The 9,282-nt window shown below is 45.8% G+C and overlaps 1 long non-coding RNA gene across 1 annotated transcript; it reads right to left on the reverse strand.

Annotated features, from left to right (window-relative positions):
* Positions 1-7,778: 7,778 nt before the first annotated feature.
* LOC126100234 (uncharacterized) lies at positions 7,779-8,577 on the reverse strand. Its single transcript, XR_007522143.1, has 3 exons — positions 8,383-8,577; positions 8,118-8,228; positions 7,779-7,958 (listed from the first exon to the last, which is right to left on the reverse strand). It is a non-coding gene; the product is annotated as an uncharacterized LOC126100234 (long non-coding RNA).
* Between the last annotated feature and the right edge of the window lie 705 nt (positions 8,578-9,282).

Genomic DNA, 9,282 nt, shown 5'->3' on the forward strand with positions numbered 1-9,282 from the left:
GCATCGTGCTGTCACAATCACTTCGGAAACCTTTTCTCATGAATAAAATGAGTACAAATGACAGCTCCGCCATTGCATTTCCCATTTATACCTAGTCTGCACGATACTACCGCCACCTGAATATGTGCATATCGCTATCTAATTACCTTTGTCGCCTCAGTGTAAATATCGAAGTAAGCTACGTGTATGGTTACAGAGACCTTCTCAATTCTCAAACATCTATGATGTAAGTACACTACTACCCATTAAAATTGCTTCACCATGACGTGCTACAGACGCGAAATTTAACCGACAGGCATAAAATGCTATGATATGCAAATGATTAGCTTTTCAGAGCATTCACACAAGGTTGGGGCCGGTGGCGACACCTACAACGTGCTGACACCAGGAAAGTTTCCAACCGATTTCTCATACAAAAACAGCAGTTGACCGGCGTTGCCTGGTGAAACGTTGTTGTGATGCCTCGTGTAAGGAGCAGAAATGCGTACTGTCACGTTTCCGACTTCGATAAAGGTCGGAATGTAGCCTATCGCGATTGCGGTTTATCATATCGTGACATTGCTGCTCGCGTTGGTCGATATCCAATGATTGTAGCAGAATATGGAATCGGTGGGTTCAGGAGGGTAATACGGAACGCCGTGCTGGATAACAACGGCCTCACTAGCAGTCGAGACGACAGGCATCTTATCCGCATGGCTGTAACGGATCTTGCAGCCACGTCTCGATCCCCGAGTCAATAGATGGGGACGTTTGCAAGACAACAACCATCTGCACGAACAGTTCGACGACGTTCGCAGCAGCATGGACTATCAGCTCGAAGACCATGGCTCCGGTTACCCTTAACGCTGCATCACAGACAGGAGCGCGTGCGATGGTGTACTGAACGACGAACCTGGGTGCACGAATGGCAAAACGTAATATTTTCGGTTGAATCCAGGTTCTGTTTACAACATCATGATGATGATGGCCACATCCGTGTTTGGCGACATCGCGGTGTACGCACATTGGAAGCGTGTATTCGTCATTACCATACTGGCGTTTCACCCGGTGTGATGGTATGGGGTGCCATTGGTTACACGTCTCGGTCGTCTCAGTCAGCTCTTGTTCGCATTGACGGCACTTTGAACAGTGGACGTTACATTTCAGATGTGTTACGACCCGTGGCTCTGCCCTCCATTCGATCCCTGCGAAGCCCTACATTTCAGTAGGATAATGCACGACCGCATGTTGCAGGTCCTGTACGGGCCTTTCTGGATACAGAAAATGGTCGACTGCTGCCCTGCCAGCACGTTCTCCAGATCTCTCACCAACTGAAAAAGTCTGGTCAACTGAGCAACTGGCTCGTCACAATACGCCAGTCACTACTCTTGATGAATTGTGGTATCGTATTGTGGCTGTATGTCAACTGCACCTGTACACGCCGTCGAAGCTCTGTTTGACTCAATGCCCAGGCGTATCAAGGCCGTTATTACGGCCAGAGGTGGTTGTACTGGGTACTGATTTCTGAGGATCTATGCACCCAAATTGCGTGAAAATGTAATCACATGTCAGTTTTGGTATAATATATTTGTCCAATGAATACCGGTTTATTATCTGCATTTCTTCTTGGTGTAGCAATTTTTATGGCCAGTAGTGTATGTACACTGAGGCAACATATGCAAATTTGTTCCAAGACTGGGATTCTAAGCCAAGTCTGCTGCTCACTAGGCAGATGCACTGGCCAGCAGACCACCCTGGCACAGTAACTGTTCACGAAGGCACATACTCACCTGCCGCCCCTCCCCAACCCTTTCTCAATCCAAATTCCAATTCAAAGCTGCTGTGCCATTGTGGTTTAGTGGTTACTGCATCTGTCTAGTGAGCCAGGGATCCACGTACGAATCCAGGTAAGTTGTATGGTACAACGATTAGGCTAAACATCATGGTCACCTGCTAAACAGCATGTTAGTGCACCTTTGAAACTCAGTGCAGTATGAATCCAACAGTTCATTGGTTTTCGGAGGTATGTGACGCGAGATGTCTATGCACAGCTCACAGAACTCCCATAAATTGTATGCTGATGGTTTGTGAACGTAGAACTGGCGCCTGACTGCGTTTCGGATGTGTATTATCAGGTTCATATCTGGACAAAATATCAATGTGATTTCACTAACATCTTCGCTGGAGCAAGATTCTGGCCCTGTGACACACAATGGGAAAGACATGAAAGCATGTAGGGGCATAGGTGGTCCACACGTGGCTCACAGCTATCACCGTGCCTTTACTGCAACAGGTTCCATAAAGTCAAGGTGATTTTACCCATGGAGTAACACTGCGCCGACCGCCATAGGATCCAACGTAAGAATAAAGCTGTCCCACCCGACCGGGCGGTACCTTTTCATCGATCAACGGTCCAGCGTCGCACTTGATGGAGTCGTTGGGTCATCATCGCTAAACGACCCCATTTTGCAGTGTGGACTAGCCCCCGACGTCCGCGTTCTGTGATGAGGAATGGACGCCGAAGTCCTTGTCACAGACTCGTAGTTTCACTGTCGCGCACGCACTTTCCATTGATGTTCAAAGCAATACCACTTCAACAGCCGACCACCTTCGCCGTTGCAAGATGTCGTTCCCAGACGCTGGTCCATTAAAGTCCGTCCTTTGTCAGAATTTCTTGTCAGTGGATTTCCCTATTTGAGGACCGTATCGTCATTAGAATCATTTCCCGTGCCAGGCAAGAAATCTGCACTAGTTTAATTTTTCCCGGAGTGTAGTGGAGGGTAAACCCTATTCTCGTCCATTGTTTCCCAGTATGTTTAGCTGTCATTTCTTTGTGTTTCCTTTCGTTCTATTACTTGGCGGAACTTTAAGCAAACAGAAGGTACCGATGGAGTGTTGATGTTTGAGTTTCAGCACAGGCATATATCTTTTCTGGGAGACCTCTGTCTGCTCGTAGAAGGCTCATGACATTGTGCAGAAATGCTTCTATAGATACGGGATGCTTGCCGTCTAGTGAACCAGCACTGTTGGAAACTCTGGCGGCTGGTGTAAAGACAGCTTAAGCGCCGAAGTTTGTTGATGAGAGAAATCTGCACTAGATGTGCTTGTTCTTCGACGTCGGGCCTGACGACAGCTGCATAATCTATGAGCGGCCGCTGGGGCACTCCGTAAATGTTGAGACCAACACCTGGTGGTGATGTTGAACGTGGGCTGAGAACCTGGTGCCCTTAGTGCTGTAGTCCTATAGCCCATCAGCGAATGGCTTCAACATTACTGTGTCACGTGAGATGTGAGACTGACATCCACGCTGCTGCTGGACCGCGGATCTCAGCTGGTAGTTGCGGTGCCGGAACGGACACTGAATGAAAATGGTGGCCTACATCTTGTCTGGGCTGTGCTCCAGACGTCCCAGGAGGCACGTTCGTCCACTTCCAGTAGGTAGTGACAATGCAGCATCTGGGGGCTCGTTCTTTTAGTCAGCAGTGTTGTATGATCAGCATTTATGGTCTGCAGGATGTTTCGGGCCTGGGGTATGTCTCTGGTGAAGAATATATGTAAAGTGGTGCTAGTACTCTGGTCCGCCACTGCAGCACCGATCTTCTCATATGCGAACAGTTCCAGTCCAGTGCGGACTTCGAAGGATCACCCCTGCATGTAGGGCTGGAGCAGCTGGACGTGTCGTTTGGGGACTCCAAGGACCAAACGTTTACGGAGCAGGTACGGGAGACGTCGAGTAGTGCGAATGATGCCCTACTCGTCCCTACTCATATACGAGGACCGATCAGTAAATAATGCCCCACATTTTTTTTTCAAAAAGCCATTAATGTACATAGACAAGCGTCCTTGTTGGTGCTTCACATTTGACGTATGTTCTGTACGCCGGTGAAGTTTCGAACCGTTCTGGCTGATGACAGAGCCGTAGTACAGCGTCAAAACATCTATAAACGTTTGTGTGCAGTGTATGGCGATGCTGTAGCTGATATGAGTACACTTGGTCAAAGGGTAAAGAAAGTTACAGCCTCAAGAAATGCAGGAACAGAGCTCTATGATCGGTCACGCTCGGTACGTCCAGCCACAGCCACTGCTCCGGGCATGTTGGATCGTGCGGATGCCATTATTCGTGCAGACCGGCGCATCACAACTCGACAACTGGTTCTACAGTTCTTCGTCAGAATTGGAAGTACGTCTGCAACGATCGAGACTCTCGGATATTCAAAGAGGTGCTCACGATGGGTTCCATGAATGCTCGCAGCGAACCACAAGATTCAAAAAAAGGCCATTTCCTCTGAATTGTTGGAGCGTTTTGAGACCGACGGAGAGGCCTTTCTGTCACGGATCGTTACGGGGGACGAAAGCTGGGTGCACCACTCTGCCCCGGAAACAATAAAGCAGTCCATGGAGTGGCATTCATTCATTCAAGGCAACCCTCTCTGCCGGAAAATTCATGGTGGCAGCCTTCTGGAATTGTGATGACGTCATTCTCGTAAATGTGATGCCATGAGGGTCAACCATCAATTCAAAGGCGTACATGAAGACTCTGAATAAACTCTAGGACCGTTTCCGACGTATTGGATTGGACAAGAATCCAGCAGAAATCTTGCTCCAACACGATAATGGACGTCCACACACAAGTCTCAGAACTCTTCAACACATCGCCAAATTGCGTTTGACATCACTGACTCTTCCACCCTACAGTCCAACCTACAGTCCAGACCTGGCGCCCTCGGTCTTCCATATCTTTGCGCCGCTTACAGATTCTTAGTGGGGAACAAAGTTTGAAGATGACGAGAGTGTCAATCATGCGGTTGAAACATGCCTACCCCTACAGGACAAAAGCTTTTACCGGCAGGGAATATATGCTCTTCCACAACGGCCGTAGAACGTAATAGAGAGTACGTATAAAAATAGGGCAGATGCAAGGTAAGTGGATGTGTATTGTCACCAAATTCTCACACTTAACAATAAATATGTTCTGAGAAAAAAATGGTGGGGCATTACTTATTGAATGATCCTCGTACTTTCCTTACCCTGTCATGTGGTGGCATTCAGTCCTAAGGTGGGCGTTTTGAACGGTCAGCGCATGTGAGTAGGGACGAGTGGGGCATCATTCGTACTACTCGATGTTGATCATAATGTTTTGGCTAATCGATGTATTTCGTACGTCGTGACGCATTGTTATTGTTCTTTTAGCTAATCTGTTTTAAAACAGTGGTTTTAGATCAAACAAGTTACCTTATCGCAACGTTTGTACGCGATACATTGACTACAATATCTCAAGTGCTACGGAATGCTTTTCAAATAAAATGTTTACAAGTAGTACTTTGCTATCTTATTAGCCTTCGTGGAATGTTCCATGGAAGCTACACTGTCCATTAACGTTAGTATGACCTGCTACGAAAAATCTAAATGACCACCTTTTCCACCGCGAGACACGCAGGAATCGAGTCAATAAGGTTCTGGAAGGAACCGACAGGGATATGGAGCCATTCCCACTCCACTGACGTGGCCAGCTGCTGACGGTTCTCGCAAACAGCCCGATCTATGTGATTCAACAGATTTTTGATTGGGCTAAAATTAGGGGAGTCTGGTGGCCAAGGGAGTACGGTAAATGCATCCTTGAGTCCTGGTGCCCTTTGAACCCTGCACGCACACTACGAACTGTGCGACACATTACGATGTCCTGCTCATAGATGCCATCGTGCAATAAAAAAATAAAAAATAAAAAAACTTACTTTATATGGGGGTGGATATGATCCCCAAGGCTAAATTTCATACTTTTGTTTATCCATTGTGCCTCCTAGAATGACCCAGGGAATGCCAATAAAACATTCCCTAGACCATAACGCTCCCTCCTACGGGCCTTTATGCTCGAGGCGGTTGTTGCAGGACCATCTGTCCGAAGGAGCATAAAACGTGGCTCTGTCTGAAAAGGCCACCTGTCGCCACTCGGTGGACGTCCAGTTACGGTATTGGCGTGTGAATCCCAGACTTCGTCGCCTATGAACAGCAATAAGCATGGGTCCCTGAACCAGGCACTTGATAGGGCGGCATACGCAGTAACTAGTGGTGGGCAGGAAATCGCGTATCTGTTAGAAATCACAGTGACTGAGAAGTCGCAGATATCACAGTAGCAACTTTACAGAATCTAACTGCGATTTCAGTCACAGTTAGCAGTAGCAAGTAGAATTTCACATTCAAAGACGTGAGCCATCTATTGGTCGAATTTAGCACTGCTTTCTGCGATTTCAGTGACAAGTCGCAACTAAGAGTCGCAAGTAGCAACTAAAAAGCGCGGTTAACAGTGCCATCTGTTGGCCAAAGTTCGTACTACGTCCATCTTTGCGGTACGCTATGGAGTCCAACTGCGATTTCCGTGACAAGTCGCAACTAAGAGTCGCAAGTAGCAACTAAAAAGCGCGGTTAACAGTGGCATCTGTTGGCCAAAGTTCGTACTACGTCCATCTGTGCGATACGGCATCGAGTCTAACTGCGATTTCCGTGACAAGTCGCAACTAAGAGTCGCAAGTAGCAACTAAAAAGCGCGGTTAACAGTGCCATCTTTTGGCCAAAGTTCGTACTACGTCCATCTCTGCTATGCGGTATCAAGTCTAACTGCGATTTCCGTGACAAGTCGCAACTAAGAGTCGCAAGTAGCAACTAAAAAGCGCAGTTAGCACTGCCATCTGTTGAGCAAAGTTCATACTACGCTATTCGCTACCGAGTCAAACTGCGATTTCTGTGACAAATCGCAAGTAAGGGTCGCAAGTAGCAACTAAAAAGCGCAGTTAACATACTTTTCCTAGTGTCATCTGTTGACCGACGTACGTACTTCGTTATGAGAGCCTTGTGCCTCACGAGTTCGATGTGCTGTGTGTGCATATGAAGGGCTTATTTCAATAGTGGTACAAGTCCATTTTTGTTCATTTTGAGATACAGAGTCGTAAAGTTAAATGAGCGCTGACAAATCTGCATTTGAGATACCAGAAATATTCAAGCATATGGCTTCTTGCTAGAGATGAACCTTTATTTATGTTTGTTTGGATCACTAATTTCAGACGCATTATAGACAGAAAAGTGGAGGTAATGGACTTGTACCATTATTGAAATAAGCCCTTCATATTATATGACGACATGCACATTCAGCATCAGTTATGGTTGGTCAAATACTGCTGTGACTCTGAATGTATTATATTAATAAGAAACAACATTGTCTTTTTCTCCTGAAAATATCAAGTAACGTAACAAATGTGTTTGATTCTGCTTCCAATATGACAGTTTTGGTTAATACTCCACATGCCTACAGGACTTTGTAGTGTTAACACAGCAGAACTCAGACATCTGTAAAAGTGTAGAGAAATGAAAACAGTCATATGAATGCCTCACTTTTGTTCCGACACAGTTCAAGACTCGGGAGAAAAGTTTTACACCTGGTGTTCTACATGGCAACTTCACACACAAGAACTTTTTGCCGACACTACTACCACCTACATAAGTAAGCTTTTCCTGTGTTACTTTCAAGTAATGCACTTAAGCTATTCCTGATTTAACTGGAAGATCTGTACTTCCCACTTTCATATCAACAGCCTCAAAATGCATATTGTAGACTTCGGGATAAGTTACAGGTCAGTGTCACACCAAGATTGTGGAGAAAGGGGGGGGGGGGGGCGGCATGTCACTCTCCAACAAGTGTTTACCAATAAGTAAGTGGCGGAAAATTATGGGTATAGGGCGGCTTAAACATGTGGAAAATGAGATTTTTATTATTCACTCACTGTATTTGACATTTATTATTCCTTTAAAATCGCACAACAACTTCAATAAAACACAGTGTAATCATTCACACACTTATTTCACAATTATTTCACTTTTAAACTGCAAATCCTCTAAGAACTGTCTTGAATCTTCACGAGTCTCTCTCAAAAACAGCCTTGATGTGGATAGATACGTACAGCAACCAGTAATCAGAGTCAGAACTGTGTCTGCAAAAACACAAGGATTATTAAACAATTTTTGCTGTCATTAATTACTAGCAATATAATTGACAGAGTAGATTGCTAATATTTGCTATAATGAATATCACATTTGCAAGAACGATCACACTGAAGTAATTAAGTCCATCGAAACGCTTAGAAACTAACCTCTCGTCTGACGAAAACTGTCTAAAGACGCAGTGGCAATTTCTTCAGATCTGTTGACAATGATATTTTGAGTTATCACTTTACTGAGTGACTGAAATGTAGTTCAGGTACCTGTGAACATAACAATATGTTACAATTCATTTTCTAAATACGAACTATTACGGTACTGTACGGCTACTTACATATTAATTACACTATTAATATTTTCACAGTTGTTTCTTTAACACAAAATTAAAGCCAACGGAAGAAAAAACGTAAAACATACTTGCCAAAGACAGGTTTGTTGAGATGCAATTTTCTGTGTTGACAGATGTAACTTTCTCATATGGTGGTAAGTCGCAGAAATCGCAGGAATCACAGAAATCGCAGAAGTAGCAGAAGTCACAGAAATCGCAGAAGTAGCAGAAGTAGCAGAAATCGCAGAAGTAGCAGAAGTCACAGAAATCGCAGAAGTAGCAGAAATCGCGGAAGTAGCAGAAATCGCGGAAGTAGCAGAAATCGCAGAAATAGCAGTGGCGGAGGGATACACGACCTATGTTCCTTAACTGCGACAAATCACAGTTAAGAATCACAGATACTCAAAAGTAGCATTCACAGAAATCACTGATATCGGAAAATCGCAGTTTAGCCCATCACTAGCAGTAACAGTCGCTAAACAGCCGTTGAGGAGACACTGTTGGTAGCCCATTGGTTCACCTGGGCGGTCGGTTGCTCAACAGCTGCACGTGTGCTGGCCCGCACACATCTTCGCAGCCGTCGTTCACACCTGTCATCTCTGGCCCGTGGTGCACCTTATTTGCCTCGGCGACAGTTTTTGGATGGCGCCATTTTACCATCTTCAGTACACTTTGACCACGGCGGCATACAAACAGTTCACAAACTTAGCCCTCTCGGAAATGCGTCGCCCTTGACCCGAAAGCCAAGATCATGTCCATTTGCACGTCAGGTAAATCGCTCTGTTTCTGCATTACAACAACAACTGGGCCGTTTTCCGCGTCCCCATCCCCCCTCTCCCCCCGCCCCTCCCCCCAACGGTTCGCCTATTCACCCTCCGCTCCTAGAGCTGCTATCTGCGTCCGTTAGTGGTCACTGCACGTTGATGTCGAACACATTAATGTGACTGGTTCGCGTGTTTCCCACAAAACCTGTGACATCACTGCAAACA

This window comes from Schistocerca cancellata, chromosome 9 (assembly GCF_023864275.1).
Source record: "Schistocerca cancellata isolate TAMUIC-IGC-003103 chromosome 9, iqSchCanc2.1, whole genome shotgun sequence".
Classification (NCBI taxonomy): Eukaryota; Metazoa; Arthropoda; class Insecta; order Orthoptera; family Acrididae; genus Schistocerca; species Schistocerca cancellata.